This window comes from Mobula birostris, chromosome 13 (genome assembly GCF_030028105.1).
Source record: "Mobula birostris isolate sMobBir1 chromosome 13, sMobBir1.hap1, whole genome shotgun sequence".
NCBI classification, from domain to species: domain Eukaryota; kingdom Metazoa; phylum Chordata; class Chondrichthyes; order Myliobatiformes; family Myliobatidae; genus Mobula; species Mobula birostris.
In genome coordinates this window covers 3,768,593-3,784,866 of record NC_092382.1, presented here as the reverse complement: position 1 = coordinate 3,784,866, position 16,274 = coordinate 3,768,593, and positions in this window count along the sequence as shown.

Below are 16,274 nucleotides of genomic sequence, written 5' to 3'. Positions count from 1 at the left end.
GGGAACATGAGGGGAAACTTCTTCACCCAGAGTGTAGACAGTGCTGACGTCAGAGTGTAGAGAGTGCTGACGTCAGAGTGTAGGCAGTGCTGCCCACGCAAATGGGAATTGAGATGTCGATGGCAACATTTAAGAGATGATTGGATAAATACTGGGATATAGATGGCCACGGTCCGGATGCAGTCGATGGCAGTAGGCAATTTAAATAGTTCCTCACCGATCTGATGGGCTGAAGATCCTTTTTCTGTGCAGTATTCTCCTGTGGCTGTCTGACTGTATGTCTGGGTTAGAACTTTTAGTGTCTCACTGCACCGACCAATCTACAAAGTCATTGATACTGCTCTAGCCCTCTGTCCTTGCACACACTGAAGCATGGAGTCTGAGTAAGATGGATGGTTATAGCACGAGAAGATGGAGGCTTTGGAAATTGTTTATTCTATATTCTCCAATTGTCTGCGATGGTTTTGAAAGAAGAAAAATGTGAGCCTGGATATTTGTTTTGCCTTCGCTGCGTTTTTAGTTTGTGTACTTTAGTGTGTTTCATTTATTATTGATTTCAGAGGGAGACATGGATTCAACACCGGCCATGTAGATTCAGGGTTAAATGGATGGAAATATGAACGTATCTACACCCGATACGATGAAACCACGATTCAGAGGTAAATTGGCATTGGGAAAAATTGGTGTGTACTTGAACTGGGAATTTGGAATCGGCATTTTGGAAGGCTGCTTATTTTAATGAGCACCAAAAGCTGCTGCTGAACACTTTGAAATGCTGGCTTTAAGTTGTAGGGCTCGATTGGAAAAGATGTTTTAAAGTCATTGTAGCATTTCTCCTGTAATATGTAAATGACAGGTCGGTTCATAAAACGCGCCGGTGCAGGGAATCGCTCAGCGATTTGCTTACATCGCCAGCCCTAATTCTATAAATTATCCAGGTGCTGCTGTGTGGTCGGATTAAATCGGTTATTTCCTCTGTCCTATTTCATAGAGCACTGTAACCGCAGACTCGAAATAGAGTTGTAAAGTGTACCGAAATTTCGACTCTCTGTGCGGAGCACGGCTGCCCTTTGACTTCGAGTCAGAATTCACTCTATCTACCACATCATATGCCTTCTGTGAGGAAGCCAATTCTGAATCAACGCAGCCAGGATTCGCCAGATCCCATGTCTACTGACTTTCCGATTGAGCTTACTATGGGGAACTGATCAAACGCCTGACCAAAATTAATGCACCCACATCGACTGTTCTGATTCTTCTGTTTGTTTTAATTTCACTTTTTCAAATAATTCTGTCTGGATCAGAAAAGACAACATGCCATGTTGATTCTCCGTAGCCTGACTACGTTTCTCCAAATACTCATTAATTTCCTCTTCAATAATCTTCTCCAGTAGTTTTCCCGCTACTGATGTAAAACTCCCTGGTCTATAATTCCAAGAAGTATCCCTATTATCTTTCGTCAACAAATGAATAACATTTTCCACCCTCCAGTCATCTAGGTTTACTTCCGTGGCTAGCGAAGACACAGATATCCTGTCCAAAAGCTCTGCAGCAACTTCGCTCGCCTTCCAAAATTACCCGGACTCTATCCCTTCCGGTATCGGGAAATCATCCATCATAATGTTTTCCAAGTTTCCAGCGCTTCGTCTGTCTCAGCGTCGGGATGATCTGGCGTATCTGCCTTTTTACGCTGTGTTCACATTCATCAATGTGTTCAGTGAGGAGCTTCACTGCCTCCTTGGACTCCAGACACGAGTTTTCCTCTGATCTGCCCACACTCTCTCCAGTCTCCTCCTGCTCTTCACAGAGCAACTCCGCCAAGGACTTCTCAAGCCCCCTTCTAGCTCCTTTAAGTCCATTGTTAAATTCTTTCCTGTATACATTGTGCCTCGCCATAACCCTGCCCGATCCTTTCTTCCTAAATCTTAAGTATTTTTCTTTATTCCTCTTGACGAGTTGTTCCAACTTTTTTGTCACCCAGGGTTACTTTACATCCTTCCTCTGTGTCAATGAGACAAGCCTATACTGAACTCCAGGTCAGAGTTTCCTCAACAATCACCACAGATCTGTTGCGCATTTCCCTGAATATACTATTTCCCAATTTACGTTCCCAAGCAGCTGCCAGGTAGCACCATACATCGGAGACACCAAATTAAATACATTCCATGCTCCCTGATCCTATCTCCGTGAAAGGTAAATGTCGGGGAGTTCCGCCCTATCATTCTGAAGTGCTGACCCGCAGAGAGATCTGTCACTCGACCTACTTCCTTTTCTAATGTTAGATCCTGTATGGACTGTTCGCTATCCGCTTGTCTTCTTATAGTGACATAAATCCTTCCTGGACACAACTGAGAAATTATGCCATAGCTAAACATTTTACCCCGGGGAGGTGACAAAGAATATTGTGGAAGTTTCACTTACCCGTGCCAATAGCATGACACATGTCGATGTTCCCCTCCCGATCGGTTCCTCACTGTTCCCCTTGCAGTTCTTTTTGTTAATCTGGTGGGCGGCTGTAGAGAATACTCCAAATGGGGAGATCGCGCCCTTCATGTTTCTGTCTTCGTCTTACAGTCTATTAACAAACGAACGCTCCACGTTGTCCTCCCTTTCTGCATCTGCCTTAATATCCCTGATCTGCCTTCGCACTCCCTTTGCACTCTGTTACCCGACCCTGCCCATTTTTCAACATCTAAAACACGGAAAGTCCTGCAGCCATCCCTGCCCTTGTGACAGTCGAGTGTCTGCGATAGTTTGCAACATACCTCAACCATTGTAACAATCACGCCAGCAGCATTGAACGTTTGTATTGCTCCACACCCGAACTGTATGAAGTCAGCAATCTTCCGCCAATTCTACAATTTCGGGATGATCAGACATATGATTGTTTGAGTTTATGACATATTTGCCAAACCTGTTCATTGTGAAACGGCTTTATTTGAAAACTCCGCTGAATTGTCATTGGAGGCGGGTGTTATCTACACAGATGGCCATTTAATGTAAACACATACTTCATTCCATTCCTCAGCTCTTCTCTGAATTTCCCCTGTGTCAGTGTATAGATACAAGTATTGGTGCACATGCTGAGCATTTGCAACATTAACCCAAATTGCTGTAGGATGTATACCGGGGAACTCAAATATCTGTCCTGGTAAAAATAGTTTTGCACTTGCCATTTCAGGGAATGGACTACATAGGGCATCCAAAATAATATGAAATTAGCTGATACAGAAAACAGCAAAATCATCGATTTTCTGCGTTTTTCCACCTCGGCATCGTTCTGATTGTCGCTGCTGTGCCGAAGCCTTCTGCGGACTCGATTTGCCAGAACGATATGTCTTACGGTTAACCCGTTAAACACCAGGATTAAGCCGATTGGTAGCAACGGTTTTAAAATACTGTCTAGTAATTCGTATGCTCTCCACACGGGTGAAGTGGCGTATTCATATGTGCCGGTGCACCGCCACGGCGTGTTGTCAATGATGACGTAAGGTTCAACGACAAAGTAAGCCGGGGCACATCTCCCGCAGCTCACTATAACCACGGTCACGATAACCACCGTTGCTGTTCTCTCGGTGCAGTATCGCTCCCGCAGCTTTCGGCAACATATTGCGATGAAGCGATCGAAGGTAAAACTGACCGTGAACCAAACAGAACAGTCCGTCGTTATGATCCGAAATACAACTGTCAGAGCGCATACAGGAGTGATGAGCAGGGATCTGGAATAAAGGTAGATATTGTTGGTCTGATCCACTAAAGCAACAACGATAACCACCATCAGATCCGCTGTTGCCATTCCAACCAGGTAACGGGTGATGCATTTGGAAAGTCCGCATTTTCCCCGAGAAAGGATCACAATCGCCGTTAAGTTAACTGCAAGAAATTTGGAAACAAAATACAAATATGATCAGCTCCCTGAATGCCCCCATTCTACCGATGCGACGCAGGGTATGGTCTGTTTGGAAGTGGAAAGCGGGAATCCAGTGTGTGCGGTCTCCTTCGCTGCACTCCGGCTGGAGGACAATGACGGATGTGAGTGTCGGTGGATTGGCGACCTTCCCACAGTTTACAAAGAGGCATCAGAGTTCCACGACTCACGTACCGGTGAGCAGTCGATCGCTCCTGTAAACGACACCATTTCCATTATTAGAGGTGAAATAGCTGAAGGGATTGTTTGTAGCGGTAACAAAGTGGAGTCAAGGAGATATGAAGCCCGAGTTCTCATTTACTGACTTACAGAAGAACAGACCTACGTGTTGAATATAGACTGGACCGTCATTTAAATAAGCTGCTATGTTGTTATAAGGAGGAAGTGTCTGCACTGATAGAGACTCGGACCTAGAAAACCAGAGACCAGCATCACCTCAGAAAGCCTAGCGAGGTGAAATTGTGAAACAGTGACAATATCGGCTCCAACTTAATTGACAAAGGAAGAAGACATTGCGATCGAAGTATGGAAAATGAAAATAAAACAATCAGATGCCTGAACCCTCCATTCTGGAAGCACGTTTCAGCCGACGGTCGCATCTGTGCTCAGTAAGAGTGCGGATCCCGCAGCAGAGTAACAGCAAGACGACGGCACCGTACATAAAGTAACCAGCTCCGGCATCTTACCGGGGACACCAACCGCTACAAGTGTGGGAAAGAAAATGGCCGCGATTTAGTAAATCGCCGGATATCCCATATTCCGTCAGAAACAGCGTTCAGTTGTACGGAGCGTTTCAGCTGCTCAGATGGACTAGGAATCGGTTTAGCAGAGTTTTATTGAGGTGAGAGCAATTCCACTGAGGCAATTAGCGTGGCTATCACGTCAGGGACATTAGTGACGACCAACTGCACACTTACGTTAAAGTATTTTTACTCACTGTCCCCGTGTCATGAATTTGACTCCTCATGGGAGTCTATTACTTTAAAACAAAATATGAAGCGCTTTTTTTCACTGTTGGTTTCCATGACACCTGGCTTCAGCTGTTTTCACAGCATATTTTTATATCATTGTTGCTTTAAAACAGGCATTCATCTTGAAGTCAATTAATTTTGTAATATTTGAATGTGCACATTCGCTTCTGAAATTGAGGGAAGGTGTTTGTTCTGGCAGGTGAAATGGAGAACACTTCTTTAATAAACGGGAACATTCGCTCATTCTTTTCTTTCTTTCGCTCCAGGCACTTCTGTGGTTTGAGTGATGGAATTGACAGTGACAGCTGACATGTATTACAATAAAATTCACTGCACGTAAGTTCCTCCAAACAGTTTTAAATATCCACAGCGATATTCCAGAGACCTGTGGTCGAAAAGGGAACGTGTCTTCGGGAAGTTAGCGAGGGCTGTGGACAGTTTGAAGAGCAATGTTTTCCAGCGCACACATGGGCCGTTCGGCAGGAACCTGATCTCTGCCAGTCAATGACTTGACCCTGCCACACCCGCGATGTGCGATGCAGTCTATTTAACTTTAAAGATATTCTCAAACCTGCCGCAATTCTACCACTGTTTCTCTATCCATTCTCTGTTTGAACAAATATAGCAAGTACAATCTCTGAACAATCCGCAGGTTCCCAGGCTGTTCTACTATTTACCATTAAGTTTTCTTTTTTTTTCTCCTGATTTACTGTCAGGTATATTACCTTTCGAGCGTCACTATAAGAAAGTGCAGAACAGCGGATGTGGTCAAGCTCACCTGTCAATCACCCTTCCTTCTGCTCTTGCAGTGCGCCGCTCCGTGCCCATTGTACCGAATGCGTACCGATGAGCGGCCCTGCCCTTATTGGAGAGAGTCTCATCACTCTGTTTCCATTGTGGAACTCGTACTAATGTGTGGCCCTCGGCGTCTCGAGAAAGTATCACCTCTGCCTTCAAATTCATCCTTCCAAAGTGAATCACTTCAAACGTTCCGGGTTGAACTCAATCTGTAACTTCTCAGTGCTGCTCTGCGGCCTGTCACTGTCCTGTTGTAATCTGTGACAAACTCTATACTCTTCATAATTCCACCAACCTCCCTCCACATCATTGCAAATAAAATAAGCCACCCGCCCACCTCCTCATCCAAATCATTCATAGATACACAAAAAGCGGGGGTCTCAGAACAGATCCCTGCAGGACTCCACTGGTCACCGACATCCAGAGAGAAAACGCTTCATCCACAACTATCCTCTGCCTTCTGTGAGCGTCAGTTCTGAATCAACCAGCCAGCTTTCCCTGGATACCAAACCTTCTGACGTTATGAATGGTCCTAATAAGGCCCAAATAAGGCCTTATTAAAATCCATTTATAACAGACCAATTATCCCCCAGTTTATTTGCAGAAGACCACATAATAAACACGTTCTCCCATCTGTTTCTCTCTTTCATTGTCTCCGCCTTGTCTTGGGCGAGTGCAAAGATGTGAACTATCATTATCCTCCGGGTACAAACTGGAAGTGGTTGTCCAACTCACTGAGGGGACAACTGCTCCTTCATCCCCATCACCGTCGATTGCCTGAAACATAAATCTAAGAGGATCATCTCATCTCGGTCCACAACATCCCGTTGACAACATGTTTTCTGGAACTCAGCTACGAGAGGATATTGACTATCTCCAAGGGGTTTGAGTTGGTTAATATGATATCAACCCAAATTATACGGAGAAGTCTGGATTGGATATACTGATGGACCGGCTCTGTCCGGACAAATCGCGAAGGTGTGAAGGGGCTCGGCTGATGTAGTGATATCACAACCTTCTGTCCTATTTCCAAAGCCCGCGGTTTTGTTCGCACGTCGAAACAAGCTTCGCTCTGCCGTTTCTTCCGTCACGTATTATGGGCGGCATCATAATGGGCCTCCTTAATAGAGTCAATTAATTGCTGCTTGAATTTGTCCTTTCCAATGCTATCGTACTCGGTCTCTGATAAATCTAACCAAGCAGGAAAACTAACCCTTTTATTTATTCTCCCGATCGTCAACTTAAAACGTGTAAATGCAGGAGAGGATGCTTCTGTGCTGAGGACTATCATAAGAACAGAGGGTAAGACAGTGACCCATGAGCCGTTTAGTCATTTTAGACAACATTGTCTTTAAAGTCCAGTTCATCCGTTCAACAATCGCAGTGTTGTGGTCGATTGGGGAAAAAGAGCCTCTGTTTTACCCCAAACAGTTTCATTAGATTTTGTGTCACCTGTGCGGTGTAGCGGGGACTATGATCTGATTCTAGAGTCCTTGGCAATCCCCATGGGGTAACGACTCTCTCGGACAAAATCCTGGCTGTAACGCCAGCGGTTTTCATTGTCTAGTTGAGAAAGCATCGATCCACTTGGTGAACGCATCCACTACCTCGAGGATATATTTCAGTCCTCCAGGGGATGGAGGTGAAGATCCAACAAAATAAACCTGCAAATTAACACATGGTCCTTCTACTCGGCGGGCCTTAAAACTGCTTCCCCAGCCGATTCATTTGGGTTATGACTGGGCACGAATCAAACAATCTTTACGATAATGTTGTACATCTCCTCGCAACTTCGGCCACCAACACAGATTCTTCAGTTGTTCCATAGTTCTATCTGATCCTGGATGCCCACCAATGTGATGGTGCCAATATATCACCTGGTTTCTTTCCCATTCTGGCACCACAAATTTACCATTATTAATTACAATCCAATTCCGTGCCTGTATCCATCGATATTTCCCAATCTCCTCAGATTGCTCTCCTCTCTGTACCTTTGCCAACTCCTGATCCTGTTGCTCTGTCATGACTGAGTCTGTACGCACACAGTTTGCTGGTTTCTCTGTTCCCTACCTCTACATCTGGATTCCTGGATTGCCTTTCACCACCCAGCCTGATTCTAGTTTGGCTCACTCACAAGCCTTCCTGCTCCCTTCCGGGAGAATCTGTAACTGAGCCTTCACCTTTTTGTTTAATCCATAAGTGTTTCCACTTCCCTCCTCAAATATTTACTTCAACATTGGAGCTGATGTTACTGGTTTGCCGTCTTTTGAGATATAACCTCTACCTTCCCATAACGGTTAATATTGAATCAAAGCACATGAGTTTGCAATGAATGAAAGGAGATGGGTCATGCACAGTCATCAGAGTCAACATGGCCTTGCAGCTGTTTAAATGTCGCTTCTGTTTCATCAATCCGTTCATCGATATGCTGACTCCACCGTGAAACACCGTGTTCAACGCGTTCTGACTGGGAAGAGAAAGGCATCAACTGGGAGATCGACAAAGAATTTATAAATGTACTGACGTTTATTTGCCTGCGCGCGTGTGTGTGTGCGTGTGTGCGTGTGTGTGTGTGTGTGTGTGTGTGTGTGTGTGTGTGTGTGTGTGTGTTTGTGTGTGTGTGTGTGTGTGTGTGTGTGTGTGTTTGTGTGTGTGTTTGTGTGTGTGTGTTTGTGTGCATGTGTGTGTGTGTGTCTGTGTGTGTGTGTATGTCTGTGTGTGTGTGTGTGTTTGTGTGTGTGTGTTTGTGTGTGTGTGTGTGTGTGTGTGTGTGTTTGTGTGTGTGTGTGTGTTTGTGTGTGTGTGTTTGTGTGCATGTGTGTGTGTGTGTGTGTGTGTGTGTCTGTGCGTGTGTGTATGTTTGTGTGTGTGTGAGTGTGTGTGTCTGCTAATAATGGTTTTTAATATGGATTTATAACCATGTAACCATACATATAACCATATAAGCATTACAGCACGGAAACAGGCCATCTCGGCCCTTCTAGTCCATGCCGAACTCTTACTCTCACCTGGTCCCACCTACCTGCACTCAGCCCATAACCCTCCAATCCTTTCCTGTCGATATATCTATCCAACTTAACTTTGAACGACAACGTCGAACCTGCCTCAACCACTTCTGCTGGAAGCTCGTTCCACACAGATACCACTCTCTGAGTAAAGAAGTTCCCCCTCGTGTTACCCCGAAACTTTTGCCCTTTAACTCTCAACTCATGTCCTCTTGTTTGAATGTCCCCCATTCTCAATGGAAAAAGCCTATCCACGTCAATTCTATCTATCCCCCTCATAATTTTAAATACCTCTATCAAGTCCGCCCTCAACCTTCTACATCCCAAAGAATAAAGACCCAACTTGTTCAACCTTTCTCTGTAACTTTGATGATGAAAACCTTTACATTCTGTAACATTAGGTAACATTCTAGAAAACCTTCTCTATACTCTCTCTATTTTGTTGACATCTTGCCTATAATTCGGTGACCAAAACCGTACACAATACTACAAATTTGGCCTCACCAACGCCCTGTACAATTTCATCATTACATCCCAACTCCTGTACTCAATGTTCTGATTAATAAAGGCCAGCATACCAAAAGCTTTCGTCACCACCCTATCCACATGAGATTCCAACTTCAGGGAACGATGCACCATTAATCCTAGATCTCTCTGTTCTACTGCATTCTTCAATACCCTACCATTTACCATGTATCTCCTTTTTCTCCCTCTGTCCCTCCGACTATACCTCTTGCACATCCTCTGGGTTTTTCCCACCCTCCCCCTTTTCTTCTCCCTGGGTCTCCTGTCCCATGATCCTCTCATATCCCTTTTGCCAATCACCTGTCCAGCTCTTGGCTCCATCCCTCCCCCTCCTGTCTTCTCCTATCATTTTGGATCTCCCCTCCCCCTCCCACTTTCAAATCTCTTACTAGCTCTTCCTTCAGTTAGTCCTGACGAAGAGTCTCGGCCCGAAACGTCGACTGTACCTCTTCCTAGAGATGCTCCGTGGCCTGCTGCTTCACCAGCAACTTTGACGTGTGTTGCTTGAATTTCCAGCATCTGCAGAATTCTTCGTATTTACCATGTATTTCCTATTTTGATTAGTCCTACCAAAGTGTAGCACCTCACATCTATCAGCATTAAACTCCGTCTGCCATTTTCAGCCCACTCTTCTAACTGACCTAAATCTCCCTGCAAGCGTTGAAAACCTATTTCAATATCCGCAACTCCACCTATCTTAGTGTCATCAGTATACTTGCTCATCCAATTTACCACCCCATCATCCAGATCATTAATATATATGACAAATAACATTGGACCCAGAACAGATCCCTGAGGCACACCACTAGTCACCGGCCTACAATCTGACAAACAGTTATCCACCACCACTCTCTGGCGTCTCCCATCCAGCCACACGAAATCCATTTCACTACTTCAATATGAATACCTAACGATTGAACCTTTCTAACCAACATTCCGTGTGGGACCTTGTCAAAGGCCTTTCTGAAGTCCATTTAGACAACATCCACCACTTTACCCTCGTCAACATTCCTAGTAAGCTCTTCAAAAAATTCTGTAAGGTTTGTCAAACGTGACCTTCCACGCACAAATCCGTGTTGACTGTTCCTAATCAGATCCTCTCTATCCAGATAATTGTATATACCATCTCTAAGAATACTTTCCATCAATTTACCCACCACTGACGTCAAACTCACAGGCCGATAATCGCTACGTTTACTCTTAGAACCCTTTTTAAACAATGGAACAACATGAGCAATACGCCAATCCTCCGGCACTATCCCCGTTGCTAATGACATTTGAAATATTTTTGTCAGAGCCCCTGCCATTTCCACACTAACTTCCCTAAAGTTCCTAGGGAATATCATATCTTCTTTTAGCTTTTCTAATTTATTTCTTAAGTTTATTTTTAAATTGTTTATATTCCTCGAGCACCTAATTTACTCCATGTTGCCTATATATATTGTAGATGTCTCTCTTTTTGCGAACCCGGTTTCAATATCCCTTGAAAACCATGGCCCTTTCAAACTTTTAACCTTTCCTTTCAACTTAACAGGAGCATAAAGATTCTGCACTCTCAAAATTGCATCTTTAAATGACCTCCATTTCCATATTACATTCTTCCCATAAAACAAATTATCCCTATACACTCCATCTAAATCTTTTCGTATCTCCTCAAAGTTAGCTTTACTCCAATCAAAAATCCCAACCCTGGGTCCAGACCTATCCTCCTCCATAATTATATTGAAACAAATAGCATTGTGATTACTGGACCCGAAGTGCTCCCCAACGCAAACATCCGTCACCTTACCTACCTCATTCCCTAACAGGAGATCCAAAACTGCCCCTCTCTCGTTGGTACCTCTATGTATCGCTGCAAAAAACTATCTTGCACACATTTTACAAACTCCAAACCATCCAGCCCTTTTACGGTATGGGCTTCCCAGTCTATATGTGGAATATTAAAATCTCCCACAATCACAACCTTGTGCTTACTATAAATATCTGCTATCTCCATACAAACTTACTCCTCCAATTCTCGCTCCCCATTTGGTGGTCTATAATACACCCCATAAGTGTTACACCACCTTTCCCATTCCTCAATTCCACCCAAATAGCCTCCCTGGGCGAGCCCTCTAATCTATCCTGCCAGAGCTCCGCTGTAGTATTTTCTCTGACCAGCAATGCAACACCTCCCCATCTTGTCCCTCGGATTCTATCACACCTGAAGCAATTAAATCCAGGAATATTTAGTTGCCAATCACACCCCTCCTGTAACCATGTTTCACTAATAGCTACCACATGATACTTCCAGGTATCAATCCACGCTTTAAGCTCGCCCCCCTTTCTTATAATGTTCCTAGCATTAAAATAAATGCATTTAAGAAATTTTCCACGTCATACTCTCTGTTTATCACTAACTGTGCAAACAACTTTACTATTTACTTTTTCTTCCTTCTCCCCTACATCTGTTCGTACACTCTGGTTCCCCTGCCCACTCGTATCTAACTTAAATCCACCGGAGCCACTCTAGCAAACCTACCTGCAAGAATATTTGTCCCCCTCCAGTTCAGATGTAGACCGTCCCGCCAGAACAGGTCCCACCTTCCCTGAAAAACTGCCCAATTATCTGTAAATCTGAAGCCCTCCGTCCTGCACCATGTTTTCAGCCACGTGTTGATCTGTGCTATCTTACTATTTATAAACCCGCCTGCACGTGGCACTGGTAGCAATCCTGAGATTGCTATCCTGGACGTCCTGTTCTTTAACTTGTCACCTAACTCCCTAAATTAACCTCTCAGGACCTCCTCACTCTTTCTACCCACGTCGTTGGTCCCTACATGGACCACGACATCCGGCTGCTCACCCTCCCACTTGAGAATACCGAGAACTCGATCGGAGATATCACGGACCTTGGCACCAGGGAGGCGACAGACCATCCGGGATTCTCGATCTCTTCCACAGAACCTCTTATCTGTCCCGCTAACTATCGAATCCCCTATCACTACTGCTCTCCTCTTTTTCCTCCTTCCCTTCTGATTTGAGGGTCCCATCTCGGTGCCAGAGACGCGACCACTGCAACTTGTCCTTGGTAGGTCGTCCCCGTCAACAGTCTCCAAAATGATATACTTATTATTGGTGGGAACGGTCACAGGGGTGCTGTACTCATTCTGTCTCATCCCCTTCCCTCTCCTGACAGTCACCCAACTACCTGTCTCCTGACTCTTAGGGGTGACTATCTCCCTGTAGCTCCTCTCTATTTCTGCCTCTGCCTCCGGAATAATCCGAAGTTCATCCACCTCCAGCTCCAGTTCCTTAGCTCGGTTTGTGAGGAGCTGCAGCTGGATGCACCTTTCGTAGGTGCAGCAATCAGGGACGATTGTGCTCGCCCTGACTTCCCACATCCTGTAAACGGAGCACTCAACTGCCCTAACTGCTGCCTGCATTACCCACTCCTAAGGTAATTACATTTATTAAAGGAACTTACCCGGTGTTACCTCACTTGGAGTGAAGCTCTTCCTCAGCCTCTGCTCGCTGAAGCCTCAGGAACCAAAGCCTTCCTACTCTGTCTTTATGGGATGGTGTGGCCCTATTTGTCGGCCCTGCATTTATTTCTGCAGGGCACTGCGAAGGGAATGCCAAGGATACGGGCATTTTTAGGTTCAACCATGAGAAGAATCGGAATGGAATCTATAGATGGCAGAAAGTATTTTGTTAAATTATGCCGGTATTCACACCAGGGAGAAACGTGTTGATGGTTGTGCTCTTGACCCACAGGACAGTGAATGGTAGCCTTAGCAGCCTATTGTATTCCTACAGCTAATTGAACAAAACAGTGTTTCAGTATCTAAATGTCCCTCAGGTGGATTCAACATCGGCTTTGTCCGTCACTTTACCGTTTCAAACTCCACAGCACGAGTAGGAAATGTTATACGTATTCGTTATAAGATATTTTCAGAAGGCCTTTGACAAGGTGCCACATATGAGGCTACTTAACAAGATAAGAGCCCATGGAATTATGGGAAAGTTACATACGTGGATAGAGCGTTGGCAGATTGGCAGGAAACAGAGAGTGGGAATAAAGGGCTCCTATTCTGGTTGGCCGATGGTTACCAGTGGTGTTCCACAGGGGTCCGTGTTGGGGCCGCTTCTTTTTACGTTGTACATCAACGATTTGGATTATGGAATAAATGGCTTTGTGGCTAAGTTTGCTGACGATACGAAAATAGGTGGAGGGGCCGATAGTGCTGAGGAAACGGAGAGTCTGTAGAGAGACTTGGATAGATTGGAAGAATGGACAAAGAAGTGGCAAATGAAGTACAATGTTGGAAAGTGTATGGTTATGCACTTTGACAGAAGGAATAAACCGGCAGACTATTATTTAAATGGAGAAAGAATTCAAAGTTCTGAGATGCAATGGGACTTGGGAGTCCTCGTACAGGATACCCTTAAGGTTAACCTCCAGGTTGAGTCAGTAGTGAAGAAGGCGAATGCAATGTTGGCATTCATTTCTAGAAGAATAGAGTACAGGAGCAGGGATGAGATGTTGAGGCTCTATAAGGTGCTGGTGAGACCTCACTTGGAGTACTGTGGGCAGTTTTGGTCTCCTTATTTAAGAATGGATGTGCTGACGTCGGAGAGGGCACAGAGAAGATTCACTAGAATGATTCCGGGAATGAGAGGGTTAACATATGAGGAACGTTTGTCCGCTCTTGGACTGTATTCCTTGGAGTTTAGAAGAATGAGGGGAGACCTCATAGAAACATTTGGAATGTTGAAAGGCATGGACAGAGTGGATGTGGCAAAGTTGTTTCCTATGATGGGGAGTCTAGTACGAAAGGGCATGACTTAAGGATTGAAGGGCACCCTTTCAGAACAGAAATGCGAAGATTTTTTTTTTTAGCCAGAGGGTGGTGAATCTATGGAATTTATTGCCACGGGCAGCAGTGGAGGCCAAGTCATTGGGTGTATTTAAGGCAGAGATTGATAGGTAACTGAGTAGCCAGGGCATCAAAGGTTATGGTGAGAAGGCAGGGGAGTGGGACTACATGGGAGAATGGATCAGCTCATGATAAAATAGCGGAGCAGACTCGATGGGCCGAATGGCCGACTCCTGCTCCTTTGTCTTATGGTCTTATGGTCTTATGGATATATAAGAGGTACACACTGACATACGTAACTTTAACAGCTTAATACGCAATTTTCCCCTGAATCAATTTCTTTCTGAATTCCAACTTCGAAAATCCTCTGGTGACTGTAATGTCGTTACTGTTACTTATTTGCATTTAAACTGGTGTTGATACAATGCTTTCTATTTTTCTCTGTCTTTGATACAGCAGCCGATAACGTCTGTAATGCTGGGGTCATTGGTTTGGATTTCGCTCTGCATACTTCCCAACATCTGTGTTTGCTACTGACTCGGTAACCGTGCAAACACTGAGGGTTTGCGCCAGAAAAAAAAAAATAATGTTAATGTATAATCTCCAGAAATAAATCACCGGAGCAGAGTAAGTGAATGATATTAAAGGTGCGCCATCACAGAGAAATAACAAGACAGAGACTCCACTCGCAATGTTGGAGTGGAATCGGTGCTGATGAGGTGGACTCACCAACAAGATTACAGACTATTGTCGCCACCAGCGATGCTCAGATAATGTCCTGTCATTGCCGGAGTAGTTTGACAGCATCGTACTTGGTGTTGCAATCCCAGCATCGGCCGTCTCTTGAGGCTTTAAGACTGGTGTTGCGTCCAGTTCAATGAAATAAGGCGTGTTATTTCCCCATTGGCAGTAGAGAAATAATTGCTAATTAGCAGTAATTAGCACCAGTCCATGTACGAGTTGTTTTCATCATTTTGTAACCGATTATTCTATAAAAGTACGTCATTCTGTGCTTCAGCTACATTTAGGACGGAAACATTCAGACGCGGTGGACTCTCAGCAACGTGTGATCGGTGAAGAGTTTTACCCAGTAGGCGCAAAAGAAATCTGCTATTTGGGCTTTGATATAACTGTTTGAGTTTGTTTACTGGCTATTTACAACTTTTATAACATTTAGAAATCGGGAACATTCCGAACAGAACTGTAAATACTAACAGTCTGGATTAACAATGCTTGATGAGAGGACTATTTGTTACACAGTGATTATAATTGTCGGTATCCCGGGTAAGTACCTTCCGGTTACTTATGCAGAAGCAGAGACCTCACGCTGCTCTCAGCTACTGCTGATGTGATTTTAATCGGTGTTTACAGGGTCATTAATAATATTTAAAATACTCCTGGACAGTCTGACAAATGTGAAAGCCTTAGTGAGAGGTGATCCAAAAGCGAACAAACGGGACCGGCTCAGATGGCCATGTCGGTCGGCATGGAGACCGAAGGGCGCGTTTCTATGCTCTATCATTCCTGGACTCTACTCATCGCTGCTGCATCTGTGATCGTGAGGAGATAATGCAGCATGTGCTACTTACTGTAAAGCGCTTTATGCTGCGGTCAGGTTTTCAAACAAACCGCATAAACACAGGTGTTCTTTACTTCCGCTGATAATGTCCAGCAAGGATAAACGATGGATGTTATTTCAAGTGAACAAATCATGGCTGTATTTCTATGCAAAATGCGCTTGATTTTCTTTATTCTTATTTCTGGTTTTTTTTTTGTTTCACTGTAGTTAACCTTGTTGCAATCATCATTCTCCGCCGAGGAAAATGCGGTCTCTCCAAACGTGTTAGGCGCTACCTGGTGGCGATGGCTGCGGCGGATCTAATGGTGGTGATGATCGAAGTCCTGTTCTACCGGATGGGTGAAGCGTACAGACTTTACCGAGTCCTGGACAACGCTCCGTTCTGCCTTGTCCACTACGTCATGTGTCACGTGGCCGTTGATTGCTCCGTCTGGTTCACTGTCGCCTTCACTTTCGATCGCTTTGTGGCCATTTGTTCTGCTAAACTTAAAACAAAATACTGCACCCCCAAAATTGCGGATTTGGTGATTGGCGCAGTATCTATTGGTTTCTGTTTTAAAAAAAATCCCATTTTACTTCCTATATATGGAAACAACAGGTTTTTTGAAC